Source organism: Bos taurus, chromosome 17 (assembly GCF_002263795.3).
Source record: "Bos taurus isolate L1 Dominette 01449 registration number 42190680 breed Hereford chromosome 17, ARS-UCD2.0, whole genome shotgun sequence".
NCBI classification, from domain to species: Eukaryota; Metazoa; Chordata; class Mammalia; order Artiodactyla; family Bovidae; genus Bos; species Bos taurus.
Window position 1 is genome coordinate 66,575,299 of NC_037344.1, and position 19,748 is coordinate 66,595,046.

General features: G+C 46.7%; 1 long non-coding RNA gene across 1 annotated transcript in view; it reads left to right on the forward strand.

Annotated features, from left to right (window-relative positions):
- Window positions 1-302: 302 nt before the first annotated feature.
- The window catches only part of LOC132342643 (uncharacterized), a 100,241-nt gene continuing 80,795 nt past the window's right edge, over window positions 303-19,748 (forward strand). The window contains exon 1 of the long non-coding RNA XR_009491109.1: window positions 303-575. This is a non-coding gene — a long non-coding RNA (uncharacterized lncRNA). The remainder of the gene's footprint in view (window positions 576-19,748) is intronic.

Here is a 19,748-nt window from a genome sequence, read left to right on the forward strand (position 1 = left end):
CTTAACCTCTCTGAACTTCCATTTTACCATCCATCAATTAAGGACAATCCTAGGTTACTGTGAGGACAAAAATATCTCATGTAGTGTCTGGCACATAGTAGGTTTTCAATACAGGAATCATGAGTGTTGGGACAAGTGAGTTTACCCACCCTTTTCTTTCTTCTTTCAAAGTTTTTGTGCCATTTTTACATTCTGTAGTGAAAGCATTTATCCAACGAGCTTTTTATTGAGCATGGAAAAGAAAACTGTGACAGTAACTTGTGTTTAGACACAAAACACAGCTGGGTTAAACGTTACTTCCGGTTTTTCCAACGTTCATGTACCCATACTCTGTCACGTGACTTTGCAGTCCCTCCCTCTGGAGGTGGGGCTTATTTCATCATCCAATTGTTAGTGGACCTGGCCATGTGACTTATTTCGACCAATGGTCTGTGAGCAGGTGATACAGGAGCGGCTTGGCCCCTTGCGTTCCTGCTGTTTGCTGAAGAATGGCCTGGTCTTGGTAGATGCTGGCCTGTGGAGGAAGAGAGACAGATAGAGCAGCCAACAGTCAAGTTGAGCTAATCCATAGATCTGTGAGTAAGGAAAGTAAATGCTTGTGGTTGGTCAATGAGATTTTGGGGATTGTTTTTTACACAGCAAAAACTGACTCATTAAGTAGCTGAACTCAGATTATTATAAACAGAGGTTTGACTTCATGAATACTCTGCAGAACATGTAAAATTCTTGTGAGACTCAAGGTAGTTCTTTACCGAGTGGGATTGTTTCGTTAATTGTAGTATATCTAGAGTCTCTGTCTTCTGTCCCTTAATGTTTCCCCCTCAACATGGGAACTAGTTTAGGACTGTGGATCTCTACTCCAACAGACCCAACACTCTCTTTCCATTATGTCTATTTTATAACACCCATTTTACCATCCTGAAATGAAATTCATGCCTTTCATCTTCATACACACGTAATTTCAAAAAAAAATCAATATAATGCCCTAACTGTAATATAAAGGAAGAATAAAATGAAAGCAATTTATAATAAAATAATATCTATTTCAATATGTAAATTATCAGGAAACCGTTCTCTGCCAGGAGACATAATGAGGCAGCCTGATGCTTGTACCTGCTTACAATGAGTAAGTTGAAATTTCAGACAAATATTCAGTTGAATATTGTCGACATTCTTTCTCTGTATTTGACATCTTGAAATAAGGGCTAAATTAGTACATTCATATGTATGGGTGGCATCACTGTGGTCTGCTGCAAATGTCGATGGATGCAGGCATGTAGCAACTCACATTCCAGGAGCAGCTTTGAGGTCAATGCCTGAATTATCCAAAGTGGAAAACAAATTGATAGAGTTTTGGATAAAGCCAAGCACCGCCCTCCCCCAATTTATACTTCAGCTTCATTCCAGTGATAACCCCATGCAAAGTGAAGCTGTTCGAAAGAAGATTTTGCTGTATTTAAAATGGATTTAAATTCCAGACTCAGATCATTACTAAGTAAAAGATTTACCAGCATGATTGCCCAAAAGGGCATTTGCAATCCCAGAATCAAAGACTTGGGATTATTCTTCTTGACATGGGACTGTCCTGGGCATTGCAGATCCAGCATGGATGATTTAAGTCCTTCCAATCTCTAGGCTGGGTTTCTCAGCCTTGAAACAATTGATGTCTTGGGTTGGTTAGTTATTTGTGGTGGGGAGGCTGATCTGTGTATTGTAGGCTAATTAGCAGCATCTCTGGCCTTGACCCATTGGATGCCAGTAGTACCCTCTTTCCCTCCAAGTTGTGACAACCAAAAATATCTACAGATACTTCCTAGTGTCCCCTGGGGGTGCAAAATAACCCTCTGTTGAGAAACAGTGGGCCAGAATAATACTCCATTGCCCTATGTTCCTCAAATTCCCCTTGGAGATGGCACTACCTCCCTTAAGAAACACTTGTCCATATATGATATTATACATGTTTCAATGCCATTCTCCCAAATCATCCCACCCTCGCCCTCTCCCACAGAGTCCAAAAGACTGTTCTATACATTTGTGTCTCTCTTGCTGTCTCACATACAGGGTTATCAAAAAAAAAAAAAAGAAAGAAACACTTGTCCATTTTAGTTTCTTAAAGCACCTCCATACTGTTCTCCCTAGACACTGTGTCAATTTATATTCCCACCAACAGTGCAAGAGGGTCCCTTGTTCTCCACACCCTCTCCAGAATGTATTGCTTGTAGATTTTTAAAGGATCAACATACATACACCATTGATACTATGTATAAAATAGATAACCAGTGAGAACCAATGTATAGCTGAGGGGATTCTACTCAGTGCTCTATGGTGACCAAAATGGGAAGGAAATTAAAAAAGAGGGGATATACACACACACACACACACACACACACATACATATAGATATATATGGAGAAGGCAATGGCACCCCACTCCAGTACTCTTGCCTGGAAAATCCCATGGACGGAGGAGCCTGGTAGGCTGCAGTCCATGGGGTCGCTAAGAGTCAGACACGACTGAGCGACTTCACTTTCACTTTCATGCATTGGAGAAGGAAATGGCAACCCACTCCAGTGTTCTTGCCTGGAGAATACTAGGGATGGGGGAGCCTGGTGGGCTGCCGTCTATGGGGTCGCACAGAGTTGGACACGACTAAAGTGACTTAGCAGCAGCAGCAGCATAGATATATATATAGCTAAATCATATATGTATATGAAGCTAAGTCGCTTTAGTTGTGTCGAACTCTTTGGGACCCTATGGACTTTAGTCTGCCAGGCTCCTCTGTCCATGGGATTCTCTAGGCAAGAACACTAGAGTGGGTTGCCATGCCCTCCTTCAGGGATCTTCCTGACCCAGGGATTGAACCTATGTCTCTTACATCTCCTGGATTGGCAGGCAGGTTCTTTACCACTAGCGCCACCTGGGAAGCCTATATATATACATATATAATTTAATAATTATATATATAAATATATATAATAATTATATATTATATAAATTATATATAATTTATATAAAATATATAATTCACTTTGCTGTACAGCAGAAACTAACACAACATTGTAAAACAAATACACACCAATAAAAATTAGTTTCAAAAAAGAAACAATTGTCTGGGAAGCCCTGGGTTTCACTCTAATTTTATTCCAAGAACAGACATTGAGCACCTCCCACATCCCAGGTGTCAGGGATACCATGATGAATTTGACAGTCCTCTAGTTTGAGTCCAAGTTGCTCAGGCTCCATCCTGGAAATCTCCCCTGTATCTCTCTGTCCATAATGTCCTCACTCTATACTCCCCGCCCATTTCCCACACCATTCATTCTAACCACAGATTTAGTTTTGAATCTGTCCACTTCTCTCCATCCCCATTCCTTCTTTCCAGCCCTGCTTCCCTTCAATCTGTTATCTGCTCTGTGGATAGAGTAGTCACAAGTTCAGAAATTTGGGTCTGGCACTCTCCTACTTAGAACTCTTCACTGGATTTTCATTGCTCTTAGGACAAAGTGAAAGCCAAAACAAGGTTCCCACCTGCTGGTCCTGTCTTGCTGCTTCATTATTTTTGCCCATGGGGTTGCAAGCCAGGGCTGGATTTCAGAAAGTCTTGAATGTCGAGCTGAGTGGTCAGACCTCAACCGTTGACCATTACAGAGCATTTTGTCTGCCAATGGCTGTGTCCACCAAGGCCAGATCATCTTCTGAGGAGATGTTGTGTCCGGCAGCTCCCTTAAAAAGGAAAAAAATAAAGTTGGAATTTAGGTTTTTTCAAGAGGAAATCAGAGAGTAGAGGGGCAGAGCTGAACTGAGATTCTGGGAACTTCTTCTGATTTCCTCTCCTCTGCTGGGAGCTGAGCTTTAGCATCCTATAACATCTTCTTAGTAGCCTTGCATGGTGACTAGTACTATTCCCATTTTGCAGATGATGACACTGAGCCTCAGGGAGAGAAAGTTGGTTGCTCAACACCATTAAGCTGGTGTCAAAGCTGAAATTTGAACCAAACTCTCCAAGGATGTCCAAAGCATCGCTGATAACCACAGGGCTCCCCTTATTGGTTTCCTTGAGTCCATGCTGGTCACCCTATAGGACCTATAGGTCCTCCACTCCATGGTAGAGGGGTTTTTAAAAGTGCAGAACTGATGAAGATAACACATATCTGCCCTTTACACTGCTTTAGGGCTAAAGGACCTGAAAGATATTCGCCTTCCCCACCTCTCTACACTTTCCTCCCTCCGTCTCTGAGCTTCAGGTTGACGATCCATCCCTTGGCAACTTCATCCTGCCACAGGACCTTTGCATATGCTGTTCACATTGCCTACTTCAGGTGCTTTTTTGCCTCCTGCTCTCTCACACCTCAGATCAACCATCTCTTCTTCCTGCAAGTCTCTCCCAAGCCCCCTCCATGCCTCCCCTTGTCTGGGTCAGGTCTGTTCCTTATATACACATGCAACAATGTTCTCTTACCTCCATGGTTAGATATCAAGCTGGTTTTCTCCACTAAAGTGTAAGTTTCCTGATGACAACAACTCAGCATGCTTTGCTCATATTAGATCCCATCCCTTAGCTTAATGTATAGCACATAGTAGGTACTCAGTAAATGTTTGATCAGGAAGGAAGGAAGAAGGAAGGAGGGAAGGAAGGAAGGTATATGTTTTTTCCTCTGTACCCACCACCTCTGCGTTTGGTTGCATTGCCGTGAGGGGACTTACCGCCTCCTCCTCCCCCTTGGATGGGTGCATGAGCGTCCTTCTGGGGACCATGGTGTCCACAGCCCCAGAGTGAGCTGGCCTCCAGCTGCCAGTGCCTATGGCAAAGAACTGCTGGCTGCAGTGGGCAGCGGTGCTGTCATTTTGTGGATTGCTAACAGCTACAGGTACTGGTCACAGGCCATTGCCTCCAACCTTCGCCACGTAAATCCTCCACTAACGATTTGTATAAACTTCTGTTACACGTGTTATTTATCACTGCAAATAACTTTGCAGTGGGTTGGGCCATGTGCTTTGTTGCCACACACACACGCCTCGGGGAAAGCCATGGGCCGAGTGAGTGCAGTCAGATAGCCTGGGTAGGATTCTTGGCTCCCCTCCCACTTACCAGCTGTGTAGCCTTGGGCAAGCTCCTATCCCTCTCTGTGCCTCCATTTCCTCGTCTGCTCATTAGGGATCATAATAGTGCCCACCTCAGGGTGGGGAGGGGGCCTGGAAGGATTAAGTGGTACAAGGACTGGGAGCTGAAGACACACTGGTGACCACAACCCTGACTGCGGGGGCTCTCATTCCAGGGAAGAGCAAGAAACACCAAATGTTGTTCTTATTGTTCAGTTGCTCAGTCGTGTCTGACTCTGCGACCCCATGGACTGCAGCACACCAGGCTTTCCTGTCCTTCACTGTCTCCTGGAGTTTGTTCAAACTCATGTCCATTGAGTCAGTGATGCCATCTGTCTCATCCTCTGTCGCCCCCTTCTCCTCCTGCCCTCAGTCTTTCCCAGTATCAGGGTCTTCTCCAGTGAGTTGGTTCTTGCATTAGGTGGCCAAAGTATTGAAGCTTCAGCATCAGTCCTTCCAATGAATAGTCATGATTGATTTCCTTTAGGATTGCCTCATTTGATCTCCTTGCTCTCCAAGGGACTCTCGAGAGTCTTCTCCAGCACCACAGTTGGAAAGTATCAATTCTTCAGTGCTCAGCTTTCTTTATGGTCCAGCTCTCACATCTGTACATGACTACTGGAAAAACCATACCTTGGACTATATGGACCTTTTTTAAAAAGAACAAGGTTGAGGGGACTGGAAACGATGGAGCAGAGGGTTACATGTGGCAAGGTGAGCACTCTGGGAGGAAGATGCCATTTGAACAAAGACCTGAAGAAGGCATGGGTGCAATATTTCCCAGTCTCAGTGGGAAGGGCATTTCAGGAAGAGGCAACAGCATGTGCAAAGGCTCTGAGGTTGGTCTGTGCTTGTTTAAATAAAGGCAGGAAAGTCAGTGTTTCTGGGGCAGAGTGAACTGGAGAGGCAGATGAGGTCAGCGGGTTAACATGGGTCCAGATCCTACAGAACCTCTGAGACGTTATGTGGACCATGGCTTTTACTCTAAGTCTGATGGGAGCCATGGTGGGCTCTCGAGCAGAGGAGTGAAAAGACTGGACTTACATTTAAAAATGTCTCTCTGGCTGCTACCTGGAGGATGTATCAGAGGGGATTGAGGGCAGAAGCAGGGAGATTCATTAGGAGGTCACTGAAGTGACCCTGGTGAGGGGCCACGGTGGGTGACCATCAGCACATCTGCCCCAAGTTCCTTCTCTTGGGGATAAAGAATGAGAAGCCTTTATTTTTGGCCAAGGCACTCAGCAGGCAGCCCTCAGAGTGGCTCTGGGGCCAGGCCCAGTTTAAGGGTGGGTCACGTGGCTTCCTGAAGCTCCTTAGCCCTGTGGGACACTGACAGTTTCTCCCACCAGGCTCCAGTTCTGTCCATCCCACCCTGACCATCCCCTCTGCCCTCCCTGAGCCCTGCCAATCCCAGCCAGGCTCAGCAGTCTGTGGGCACCTGGGCTTCCCTCCACCAGCACCTGGCCAACAGCTGCCCTCAGGGACCAGCAGCTGGCCTGGAGGAGAGTGTGGCTGAGGCCTGACACCCCTGTCTCATCGGTCTGGGCTTTGGATTGCTTCTATTGTCAGGGTGATGGTCCCACCAATTTGCTCCAAGGGAGATCCTTTCTTGCCTCTTCCCAGCTTCTGGTGGTCGCCAGCAGTGCTTGGTGTTCCTCAGCTTGTAGCTGCATCCCTCAGCTCTGCCTTCATGTGGCTGTCTTCCCTCAGTGTGTGTGTGTGTGTGTGTGTGTGTGTCCAGATCTCCCTGTGAAGAGCTCCTGGGTGATTGCATTACAAAGTCAGGGCTGAGAACCAATGCTGTGCAAGTGGTTCTCACACTGGGAGACTTAGAACCCTGGGGGGGGGGCTTTCTAATAGCCCACCTCCCAATTTCTGATTCAGCAGGGCTGGGCAGGGTTGGGCAGGGCCAGAGAACCTGCGTTTCTAATAAGCTCCCAGGTGATGCTCCTGCTGCTGGTGTTGCCCCAGCTTCTCAGCCTCAGTACTGGTGATACTTGGGCTCAGTACTCTTTCATGGTGGGGCCTGTCTTGTGCACAGTAGGAGGTTTGGTGGCATCCTTGGCTTCTATCATCAGATGCCAGCAGCATCTCCCCCAATACTTGTGATAAGCAGAAATATCCCCAAACATTACTAAATGTCTCGTAGGGGCAAGACTGACCCCCTTTGAAAATTGGTGGACTCTCCTGGTAATTCTCATCAGTGCCTCAGGACCTTTGTGTGTGCCACTTTCTTCCTGAGTCCCTCTCTGATTCACTCTTGCTGGCTCCTCAGAGCTCTCCCAGCTTGGCCACCATCTGCCCCCAGAAGCCTCTTCTGACCATCACATCCCTGCCCACCCCATAGCATCATTCTTCTCTCCCCAGTCTCCATCCTGTTGCCTGAGCAACCCTCCTCCTTCTTCTCTCCAGACCCTCGTAATAGCACTCCATTTAGGCCAGTCATGCTTCCCAGCTGGCGCTAGTGGTAAAGAACCTGCCTGCCAGTGCAGGAGATGTAAGAGACACAGGTTCGTCCCTGGGTCGGGGAAATCCCCTGGAGGGGGACACAGCAGTCCTCTCCAGTATTCTGGCCTGGAGAATCCCATGGACAGAGGAGCCTGGCGGGCTACAGCCCATGGGGTTGCAAAGAGTCAGAGACCACACCAAAGGCAACACGTTAGACCAGTCATCTGCCCGTTTGAAAAAGTACTGTGTTGGCCAGCAAGTTTGTTTGGATTTTTGCATAACACCCCGAATGAACTTTTTGGCCCAATACTTAACAATGAAGCAGTTAACATTTGCTCTCTATAAGAATAAGGTCGTTGTACATTATAGAAAATGTGTAGCAAAATTCCTCTCCATCCAGTCAATGAGTTTTCACTGTGCACCTACTCTGTGTTGGAGTTATGCTGGATGCTGAATACACAGAGGCAAGTAAACCATCATGCCATTCTTGCTACAGTGACTGAAGGTCACAGAATTGGGGGAAGAAAATTTAGAAATATTATTTTTTTCCTATTTCCCAGAGAAATCGACCATTAGCATTTTGCTGTATGTGCCTCCAGGATCGTTTCCCCATAAAGTGTATACTTATACATATAAATATATGTTTAAATGGTATATATATCTTTAAAATATAGCACCATACCATACATATTGCCCCGTAACTTTCTTTCTTCACTTAATAATTTTTCCACTTAAGAATTGATTGTGAATGTCATGTCACATCCATACATCTTCTATAAAATCCCTCACAAAATACCAAGAAGAGGTGGGAGACATTTTTCCAAGGCTCAGCAGTTCCAGGACCGGTTATTTCTGTTCTTGAAAAAAAAAATGAGGACAAGTGTGATTGTGGGTGGGAATAGAGGGGACAACCCCCCCCCCTTTAGTATAGGCACCCCCCTGACATTAGGACCCCCTCCTGTTCAAGATCTGGTCCCTTCCACACACACCCAAGGGCTCCGGCCACACCTTCAAGGTGGGCACTGTTATCCTCTGATGGGGGCATTGCTGCTTTTCTTTTCATTAAAAAAAAAAATTAAATATATATATATTTGGCCACACCAGACAGCATGTAGGATCTTAGTTTCCTGACCAGGGATCGAACCTGCAGCTCTTGCATTGGAAGCTTGGAGTCTTAACCACTGGACCACCAGGGAAGTTCCAGGGACACTGCTGTTTTAATGGGGGAGAACTGCTCCCGGGATGATAACACACCCTAAGTAGGCAGCTGCCTTGGTTACCAAGTGCATTCTCGAGAATCTAGCCCGTGAGAACCTGAGGAGCAGAAGCAAACAAATGCCCAAACTGCGCTTACAGAGCTCCTGAGCCCAGCCTCACCTGCTGCCGACCCTCCCACCTCCAGCCTCAGACCACGGCTTCAGTACCGATGCTCCCCGAGTCCTTTTATACCCCTGGGGCTCAGCACGCATCTTCCCCTCTGCCCTGACACCTTGCGGGCCAAAAGTGGCTGGTGGACTTCTGAGCCTTTTCCCACCAGTGCTCTCAGATGTGGAGGTCTGTGTCTAGTTATAAATCGTATTGTGGAGGGAGAGAGGGAGACGGGGAGAGGTGGAGTGAGCGAGAGAAGGAAGCCGGGAGGGAGGGAGAGAGAAAGACAGAGACAAAAATTGATATCTGAAAGAATTGTTTGCTACCCCCCCATCAAATTTTTTATTAAGTGATTACCCTTGGGGAGAGAGACTTTCGGGTTTTAATCTCAATTTTGAATTTTACAATTATTACTGTTTTAGTCCATTAATAAACATAATTTTTCCAGACTGCCTATGACCATAAGAAAGCAGCATTCAGCAGTGACTCCCTTTCAAGACCCACCCCCTCCCCACTTCCTTAGAATGTGTGCACCTTCCCCTGGGATGGAGGGGTGAGCCCAGCCACAGGGAGTTGTCAGAGGACAGGGCCCGTGTCCCATCTGTCTCGGTCTCCAGTGACCTGCACAGAGCCCGCCAGGACAGAATGAGCCTTGTAAATGTCTGTTTAATGAACAGAGGAAGGAAACTCATTATAACACCATGTATCGTCCAGGTTAAATAAGGGAAAGGATTATCACAGCAATGATGCTGCAATGTACCCGCAATTAGCCATGACCATGAGGAGCGTCTGCTACCAAATAAGGGATCATTGGGAGGCAACTGGACTTTCTCTGGGGTGCCATGCACTTTGTTTGTCTGTATTTTACTTGTTTGAGATTTCCTGTTCACCACCGCCCTTTAAAAAAAAAAATCTTTTTAGGGAAGGGGCACTGATTCACCTCCTGGTCGTATTTGGTTGAAGCTCATAATTAAACCAGTTGGCTTCTCAACAGAAGTGATGACCCTGCTGTGAGCAGCGGTTCTCAAGGCATGGTCCCCTGATTTGCAACACCAGCATCGCTATCTGGGAACTTGTTAGAAATGCAGATTCTTGGGCTGACTCTCAGAAACTTTGGGGGTGGGACCCAGAAATCTATGTTTCAACAGGTTGGCTGGGTGATTGTGTTGTGTGCTCCAGTGTGAGAAGCACTGCCTCAGGGGCTGACCCTGTGGATTCTGGTGCTTTGCCTTGAATTCTGGGGATGCCACATATGGCAGTGTGTCCTCAGGCAAGCCTCTCACCTCCTCTGCACCTCCATGACCCCACCTGTAATGTGAGCTGTCAACAGTACCCCCTCACAGGTGCTGAGGATGCTGAAATAATGCATATGGAGCACCAGCATAGCGCCCGTCCAAGCCAGTGCCACCTGTTAGCATATTTCACGGAGTAGACGCGGCCTTTGACTGTCAGACTCATCCCAATTTAAGATTGCAAATGTGGGGAGAAAGTTTGTTTGTGGAACAGTGTATTTCAAACTTCAGTGTGCTCACATATCACCTAAGATGTTGGGATGCAAGTTGCAACTAGGTAGGGCTGGGGCCAGAGATTCTGCTTTCCAAGCAAGCCCACAGGTAGGATGCAGCTGGTCCACGGACCACGCTTTGAGTAGGGATTGCCTCCCGTAACTGAGGCTCATACCAGGCTCGCATGATGAGCTGGCAGTGGTCATGGGCTGGTCCTGATGAGGCTGGTGGAGCAGGGTGTGGGGCATTTTGACTATTTATCTCTGGCCAGAATTACGGCAGTCTTTGGAGTGAGAATCAGAGATGTGGGCGTGAACCCCTTCTGTGGCCACATAGCAGTCTAGACCAAGTGCCTCCCATCTCCTCTCTCAGCATCTCATCTGCCATGTAGGCCACTCAACGCCCTTTCCCAGGGCAGGTGAGGAGAATCAAGCAGTCATTTTCTCAATGAGTGATTTGATGACACGCCTTTCCTTGGAATCGTGGATTTGCCAGATTTTAAGAATAGCGTAATGACTTGGGAAGAATTTAAAGGAGTCAGGGCAAGAAGATGCTGATGGAAGTTGACGGGTTATTACTATTATTGTTAGCATCCTCTGTGTTATTGGCGCAGGTGATAAGCCCTGGACTGGGGCTCTCCCAGAGCTGGTGCACTCTTCAGAGTCGCACTGGAATTCTGACGGCTCCAGGGAACCCCATCGGCCAGCCTCCTGGGTGGGCTCATTCCATTGAGGGCCATAGAGAGGGAGCCTCGAAGCCTCAGATCCTTCTTCCTCCCATTATCCTTTTACAGTCACTCTCGGATTTGGAGACAATGCTCACTTCCAAGGGGACGGGGCAGGGCTAGAGAACGAAGGGGTCATGCATGCTCATTTCCAGGGTAAACAAAGAACACTATGGGGGAGAGGAAAACTGCCTCCTGCTCCCCTTCTCCTGACACATGTGCACAGAATACACACACACACACACACACACACACTGCCCCAGCCTGCATGTCACCATCAATCAGCTCGCTCCCACTTGCTGTTTGCAGACAGAGTTCCCTACAGATGTGCTGAGGCGGGTGGGCTGGGAGAAGGAGAGGAAGGTGGAGCTGGAGGCTGGGGAGGGAGAGGGGGGCAGAGGTAACCTCAAAGAGTTAAAAACCTTGCCTTGCCAGACTGCGAATTCGCCTCGACTCTCCCCCACCCCCCTCAATCCAGCCAAACAACAGCTTGACATTTTCCATCCTTCACAAGAAAGACAAAGACAGGAAGATATTCCCATGATCCCTTTCTGCATGCCTAACCGTGAGCTCAGGTGCCGTGGTGTTGCCCTGCGCCGGCCCCATCAACGTGAAGGGCGAACTCATCCTTTCTGCATCTTTTTCTCGCCACTGCTTGATTAATTGGCTGACTACTACGCCGGCGGAATACCTAATGCCTCTCCTTCCCCTATTCTTCCTTCACAGGTTTTTTTCCCCTCCTTTGCTCCATTTACATATACTTTATATTCCATAATTTTCACCCAAAAAGAAAAAAAAAAAGGGGAGCGGGCCCATCTCAGTATAATTTGATGTAATGACGGCATGTCACCAAAAAGAGGAATTAGAAAAATCTGTAGGTATTTAATTTATTCTTGTTTTTTTTTTTTTCCCAAGTAGATCTCTCTGAGAGAAGCATTAATATTCATGGACCAGAAGAAAAAAGTATCCTCAATAGGAAAATTCCAGATTTTTTTTAGGGGGGAGGGAGGCAGCTAAATTCAATGCATTTTTAAGCACCATTATTTAACTAATAGTGCTCGAGTCCCTCTGGTCCCGTTCCTCCCCTTCAATGAAAATAAGCGGGTTTCAGTTTGCCTCCAAGGGTTGTGTGTGTTGGGCTGACACCCACGCAGCTGAAACAGAAGAACTGGGTTCTGTGTTTTCCTCCCCTCCTGGGAAGATGCGAATAAAGAAGAAAAACATAAATAAAGGCCTTTTCGGAGTCCCCAAGCTGGAGTTTGGATCTCTCCCAGTTTCCCCCATTGGCTGTAATAGCGTTCTGATGGCTCCATGGTCAGAAAGATTTCCCCAAGGTTTCCAGCAAGGCACCCTCTGCTTATTAGCTTGGATTCAGGTTTGGGGCTGTTAATTAACTAGTTGTTTATCAGAGTAAGTGCTGAGTTAAACCACAGTCATACTGGTTTAAGATGAAGTAGGGGGATTAAAAAAACCCCAAAGCATCAGAAAGACGCCTGGTGTAAGAACTGAGTGGAAATAGGTTTTCTCTCTGGGGCAGGTCTTTGTAAAGGTTCTCGGGGGTGGTTGGCCCTCCAAGGGTTGGTGATGTTTGGTGGTGGGGGTCCAGGATCTGAGTCTGGCTGGTAGGAAGGTGGATTTCCAGCCATCAGGACTCTGGCTGGGACACAGATGCCTGTTCCCATTTTAATCAACGAGCTTCCCACGTGGCTTAGCAGTAAAAAATCCACCTGTCAGTGCAGGAGACATGGGTTCAGTTCCTGGGTCCGGAAGATCCCCTGGATGAGGAAATGGCAACCCACTCCAGTATTCTTGCTTGGAGAATCCCCGTGGACAGAGGAGCGTGGCGGGCTGCAGTCCATAGGGTCACAAAGAGTTGGACACGACTGAGGGACTCAACAACAATGACAGCAATTGTAATCAATGGAATTGGAAACATGTCTGAGTTTCTGGGCCTGGGTACAAGCCATTTGCCTATTGTGGCAATAATAATAATAATTACCATTACCATTATTTTGTCTCTATGTATATTAAAATTTTTAAATACAATTTAAAAGGTTACTTTCCATTTACCATTATTGCAAAATAGTGGCTGTATTTCCCTGTGTTGTACAAGACATCCTTGAGCCTAAAGTGAAAAAGTCGAAGGGTTAGTTGCTCAGTTGTGTCCAACTCTTTGCGACCCTGTGGATTATAGCCCGCCAGGCTCCTATGTCCATGGAATTCTCCAGGCAAGAATACTGGGGTGGGTGGCCATTCCTTTCTCCAGGGGATCTTCCAAACCCAGGGATTGAACCTAGGTCTCCTGCATTGCAGGCAGATTCTTTACCATCTGAGCCAGGGAAGCCCATCTCCTTGAACCTCACTTACACCCACAAGTTCCTCCCACTTCCCTTCCCCTATGTTGCCCCTCCCCCTACATGGCCCCTCCCCATTCCACTGGTAGTTTTATTCTCTGTATCTATGAGTCTGCATCTTTTTTGGTTATATTTACTAGTTTGTTGTGTTTTCAAAGAATCCCACGTATCAGGGAGATTATGTAGTATCTGTCTTTCTCTCTCTGACTTACTTCACTCAGCATAACGCCCTCCAAAGTCCATCCCTGTTGCTGCACATGGAGTTATTTCATCCCTTTTTTATGGCTGAGTAGTATTCCATTGCTGCACGTGGCGTTATTTCATCCCCTTTTTATGGCTGAGTAGTATTCCATTTGCTGCACATGGCGTTATTTCATCCCTTTTTATGGCTGAGTAGTATTCCATTGTGTGGGTGGCATTTTCTTTATGTTTTCACGTCAAGGTCAAGTTCACATACAACAAGCCACATGAACACTAAGTATAGGGTGTAACATTGATGAATGCTTTACCCAGCTTCATACTCCACCCTAATCAAGACACAGAGCATTCCCAGCACCCCCAGGAACTCCTCCAGTCCCACAGCCCTCCTCAAGGACAGCCACTCTTCTGAATTCCTGGACTACCAATGAGTTTTGCTTGTTCTTGAACTTCCTTTAAGAAAAATGATACATGATGCACTCTTTTGTGTTCAGACTTCTCAAAATCCAAAATTTTGAAGATTGGTCCATATTGCGATGTGTAATGGTAGTTCATTCTTTCTTTCTTTTTTTAAATTGCTGTGCCATGCTCCAGTATATAAATAAACCAGAATCCAGTCATCCACTCTCCTGTCCATGGCCATATGGGTTGTTTCTGGTTTGGGCTGTTCTGAATAATGCTGGCACGCACATTCGTCTATGTGCCTTGCAGTGGGGAGGGGGCGGGCATAAGCCCTCCTTTCTCCCTAGAACGCCCGGGCGTGAAATATCTGGTCATAGGGTGAATGTCCTTTTAGCCTTACTAGAAACTGCCAAAGCATTTTCAAAGTGGCTGCATCCATTTTTACACGCCCACCAGCAGTGCCTGAGACTCTGATGACTCCATGTTTTCACCAACTGCTGGTAGGGTTGTCATTCCTTTTAATTTTTAGCCATTTTCATGAGTGTGGGACAAGAGGAGACTCTGGCAGACACTTAGCAGGGAGAAAGGAGGAAGTGCTAACTTGGAGCAATGCTGAGAAGGAGACCCAGGAAGGCAGTGAGAGAGAGAAAGAGGGATAGAGGCAGGAAGAAGCAGAGACTCGCAGGCGGAAACCCAGACAGAGAGACAGGGATGGAAGGAGGGACAATGGCCCAGGCAGAGAGGGAAGAGACAGAAAGAGAGAAAGAGGCAAGAAGAGAGGAAGGAAAGGAAGACAGATGGAATGTGCAGAAGCTGGGAAGGAAAGGGACTGTGTGAAGGGAGGAGGAAAAAGCAGGGGAGTGGAGCGGGGAGGTGAGTGGCAAACCTGGGCAGTAGCCCTGGGGAGAGGGTGAGCCCTGAGATGGGTCTCCTGGTGTTTTATGAAACATGTCCTTTTTTTTTTTTTTAAAGTGCTCCTTGATATTTTTATGTTTATAAGTTTTAACTTGGGCCTGGCTTCATGGAAAATGCATGAGGAGTAAGCGGTTTCTGGGAATGTTTTATACATGACCGGGGAGTTGGGAGGATTTGGGGGGTGGGCAGGAAGGATGGAGGGCGTGGACCACTCCATCCTTGGGTCTCCCGGGCAGGGCTTCCATGATGAGGGCCACGGGCAAGCGGTCAGAGCTGATGGCTCTTCTCTTGAGGTTATAGGGCGGTGGACAAGTTGGTGTGGCCAGGATCCACCAGCCCCAGTGATGGGGCAGAACACCTGGAGTCCCCTCTCTCCAAGCCTCAGTATTTTCCTCTGCAAAGTGGCATGCTCCTTGTATGTACATGCTCAGTTATGTCCTGCTCTTTGCGACTCAAAGGACTGCAGCCTGCCAGGCTCCTCTGTCCATGGGATTTTCCAGACAAGAGTGCTGGAGTGGGTTACCATTTTCTCATCCAGGGGATCTTCCTGACTGAGTGATAGAACCTGCATCTCCTTCATCTCTTGTGGGAAGCCCAACGTAGCATGCTAGCCATGCCCATTTGGAGGTGAGGTGGGCTAATCTGACCTGGGCCAGAGGAAGCCATCAAGGTGAACTTTCTGATAGGGGGTCTCCATGGTTGGGGCTTGTCAGACTCAGCGTGTCCCTGGGGATCTTGGCAACAGGCAGGTTCAGATCCAGCAAGTCTGGGGTGGGGCCTGAGATGCTGCATTTCCAATCTCATGTCCAGAGAAAGCAGCCGTTCTCTGGACACAGGGCTCTAAGGATGCTTGGATCATCAGTGGCTTCAAGGAGACCATGAAAAACAAAAGGGCATCTCTGGACTTAACAGGACCCAAGAGAAGGACAACCCTGAGCTTCAGTAACCCTTCCTGATACATCTACAAGATCAATCCCTTACCCAGACTGAAGAGGGCTGGGGGTGAGTGTTGTGGGCTCCGTCTGTTCTCTTACTTTGCCCCCACCTTTCTCACTCCACTGTTAAGGACTTGACCTTCTGCAACTAGAAATGGCTTCTCCTCCAATGAGACACCGATTCTTCAGTTCTTAGAAGGTGAGAGAGACTTAAAATGCCTTTGGACAGTCATGAAAAATTGCACAGTCTCCCAAGAACAAAGCACATTCCTACCATTCTGCATAGAATCTCACTGGCATCCAGCCCTCAGTGAATCCCATCCTGGACTCTGGTTCAGGGATCTGTAGTTCAAGAACATGGGCCCACAGTCCCTGCCTTTATGGAAGCTACTCCCCAGCTTCACCCTAACTAACACCTGCTTCCCCCCTAATTCCGCCCCCACCAAGACGAGCCTCCCCAAGACTCAGGCCTTTGTTCCATCAAGTTGATGAGTCATCTGTTTGAGTCTTTCTCCTCCACGGTGTCTGGATCCAGGAAGGAGAACTGGGGCTTCTTTCTGTCCCCTGGAGCTCCATGCGGGAGCTGGCCAAGAGGGCCCTCAGGAAATGTTAAATGTACTAGTAGGCACGTCTCCTTCTGTCAAGTCCACTGTCGGAGTGTCACGGTGGAGTGGGACCCTTCTAGAGCTTTTCTCCTACAAGCTGGTCCTTGTCTCTGTGCAAGGATGAAGGCAGCCTCGAGCAGAAGTGTGGACTTGGGGTAGGGAAGGTGAAGACTTGGGACAGACATCCCGCTCTTCCCTGATGGGTGTAAAGGTTTATGATAACCCTGAGCATCATGCATTCTCTAGTCGGCGGGGGCAGCCAGACTTGGTAGAGAGAACTGAACTGGGAGGAGTGGGGAGTGGGTTCCAGTTATGGGCTGAGTTATGCGCCCTCCAAGTTCCTATGTTGAACCTGCAACCCCTAATATTAGTGCCTGTATTTGGAGATGGGGCCTCTGGGGAGGTCATTATGATTAAATGCTTAATGCGGTCATAAGGGTGGGGCCCTGATCCAATATGCCTGGTGCCTTATAAGAAGAGGAGGAGTCACCAGGGAGCTGACTCTCCGCACGTGCACACAGGAGAAAGGCCATGTGAGGACTCAGTGAGGAGGTGGCTGTCTGCAAGCCAGGAAGAGAGCCCTCATCAGAAATCAGCTCTGCTGATACCTTGATCTTGGACTTTCAGCCTCCAGAGCAATGGGAAGATAAACTTCTGTTGCTGAAGCTGCCTCGTCTGTAGTCTTTCATTATGGAAGCCTGGTTGGACTACGACAGGTCCCATCGCTGCTCTGTCACCAGCCACCAGTGTGACCTTGGACAGTTTGTGTCCCTCTCTGGGCCTCAGTTTCCTCATCTGTAAGTTGGGATCGGGAGGATCAGGGTTAAGATGGGGAAATGATCCAGGTTTCTTCTGATTCTGAGAGTTTGAGAACTCTAAAGATGTTCTTCAGGAAGCCTGTGATTTATGTCACAGATGTGCAGGAGAAAAACAGTTGTGTGGGAATCAATTTTCTCTTGTAAATAGGATCTTTTCTAAAGCAATCCAGGGAGAAGAGTAGGAACAAACATTTCTAGAAGGCCTACTATGAGGCAGAAGTCACTCTGTACAAACCTGGTTTCATTTATCTCCTTTACTAAACTTTATTTACCTTGTAAATGTATTATATGCCTAAATTTTTTTTAAAACCTGTGATATTTTGTTTCACAAAGAAAGGAACCGCATACTCCAGAGGAATATGTGCAAAAAAAAAAAAGATGTAAAAGGGAAAATAAATCACTCTTCCCATAGGTATTTATTGAACACCCACTATGTGCCAATCACTATACAAAGAAAACTGGGTTTCCAAGGAGTTTTTAAATATATATAGATATATATTTGTAAGCATAGATTCTGTAACATTTAAATTGTACAATTTTATTTCTATTTCTATTCTATTCATTTTGATGTTGTGATGCAGCTAGTTTTCAATCCGCCTACCAATTCAAGTCAGCTTTCTTTTCCTTGAGTTTAAAGGTAGCACACATGTTTATGGAAGAAGATGCGGACGTTACGGGCACATAAAAAGAAAGAAAGACTGCTTGTAATCCGCCACCCAGGCTATTTTCTATTTATGTGTCCAGACCCAACACATATGAGGATAACCTGCTTCTAACCTTACTTCCTAAGGCCCCTGACTTCCTATTCATCCTCCCTCCTCCCTGCCGCAACCACCAGACTTACTCATACTGGACACAGAAAGCTACCTGAGGTCAGTGCTTTCTATCACTGCTCTGTATTTACCACCCAGAACGGTGCCTGACACACAGCGGGTGCTCCAGAAGCAGCAGCTATTGTATGCGATGTAAAGAATGAGAATGGGGTCACCTAGGACGTGCAATTGTATAATCTGTGTTTCCAAAAAGTATCAGTGTGTCACAAGTGTTTTTTTTTATTTTATTTTTAAACTTTACAGTATTGTATTAGTTTTGCCAAATATCGTAATGAATCCGCCACAGGTATACCCGCGTTCCCCATCCTAAACCCTCCTCCCTCCTCCCTCCCCTACCCTCCCTCTGGGTCGTCCCAGTGCACCAGCCCCAAGCATCCAGTACCGTGCATCGAACCCGGACTAGCAACTCGTTTCATACATGATATTATACATGTTTCAATGCTATTCTCCCAAATCTCCCCACCCTTTCCCCTCTCCCATGGAGTCCATAAGACTGATCTATACATCGGTGTCTCTTTTGCAGTCTCGTACACAGGGTTATTGTTACCATCTTTCTAAATTCCATATATATGCATTAGTATACTGTATTGGTGTTTTTCTTTCCGGCTTACTTCACTCTGTATAATAGGTTCCAGTTTCATCCATCTCATTAGAACTGATTCAAATGTATTCTTTTTAATGGCTGAGTAATACTCCATTGTGTATATGTACCACAGCTTTCTTATCCATTCATCTGCTGATGGGCATCTAGGTTGCTTCCATGTCCTGGCTATTATAAACAGTGCTGCAATGAACATTGGGGTACACGTGTCTCTTTCCCTTCTGGTTTCCTCAGTGTGTATGCCCAGCAGTGGGATTGCTGGGTCATAAGGCAGTTCTATTTCCAGTTTTTTAAGGAATCTCCACACTGTTCTCCATAGTGGCTGTACTAGTTTGCATTCCCACCAACAGTGTAAGAGAGTTCCCTTTTCTCCACACCCTCTCCAGCATTTATTGCTTGTAGACTTTTGGATCGCAGCCATTCTGACTGGCGTGAAATGGTACCTCATAGTGGTTTTTATTTGCATTTCTCTGATAATGAGTGATGTTGAGCATCTTTTCATGTGTTTGTTAGCCATCTGTATGTAACAAGTGTTTACTAGTATTACAAAAACATTCCTCTGTGCTACAACTGATGTGGCCTGCATACTATCCCGTCACATGGATGGGTCATAAATAACTTCTCTAGTCTCATCTTGCAGCCATCCAAATAACATCTCCAGGAAGATCATGGTGGTTATTCTTTGCACACCTTGTGATAATTTTCTGGGCATAGGTTTCCAGAGGTGAAATTGATGAGTCAAAACCAGCATATATAATGGAATATTATTTGGCCATAAAAAGGAATGAAGTAGTGATATGTACTATAGCATGGATGGCAGTGACTGCAGCCATGAAATTAAAGGATGCTTGCTCCTTGGAAGAAGGGCTATGATGAGCCTAGATAATGTTTTAAAATGCAGAGATATCACTTTGCCGATAAAACTCCATATAGTGAAAGCCA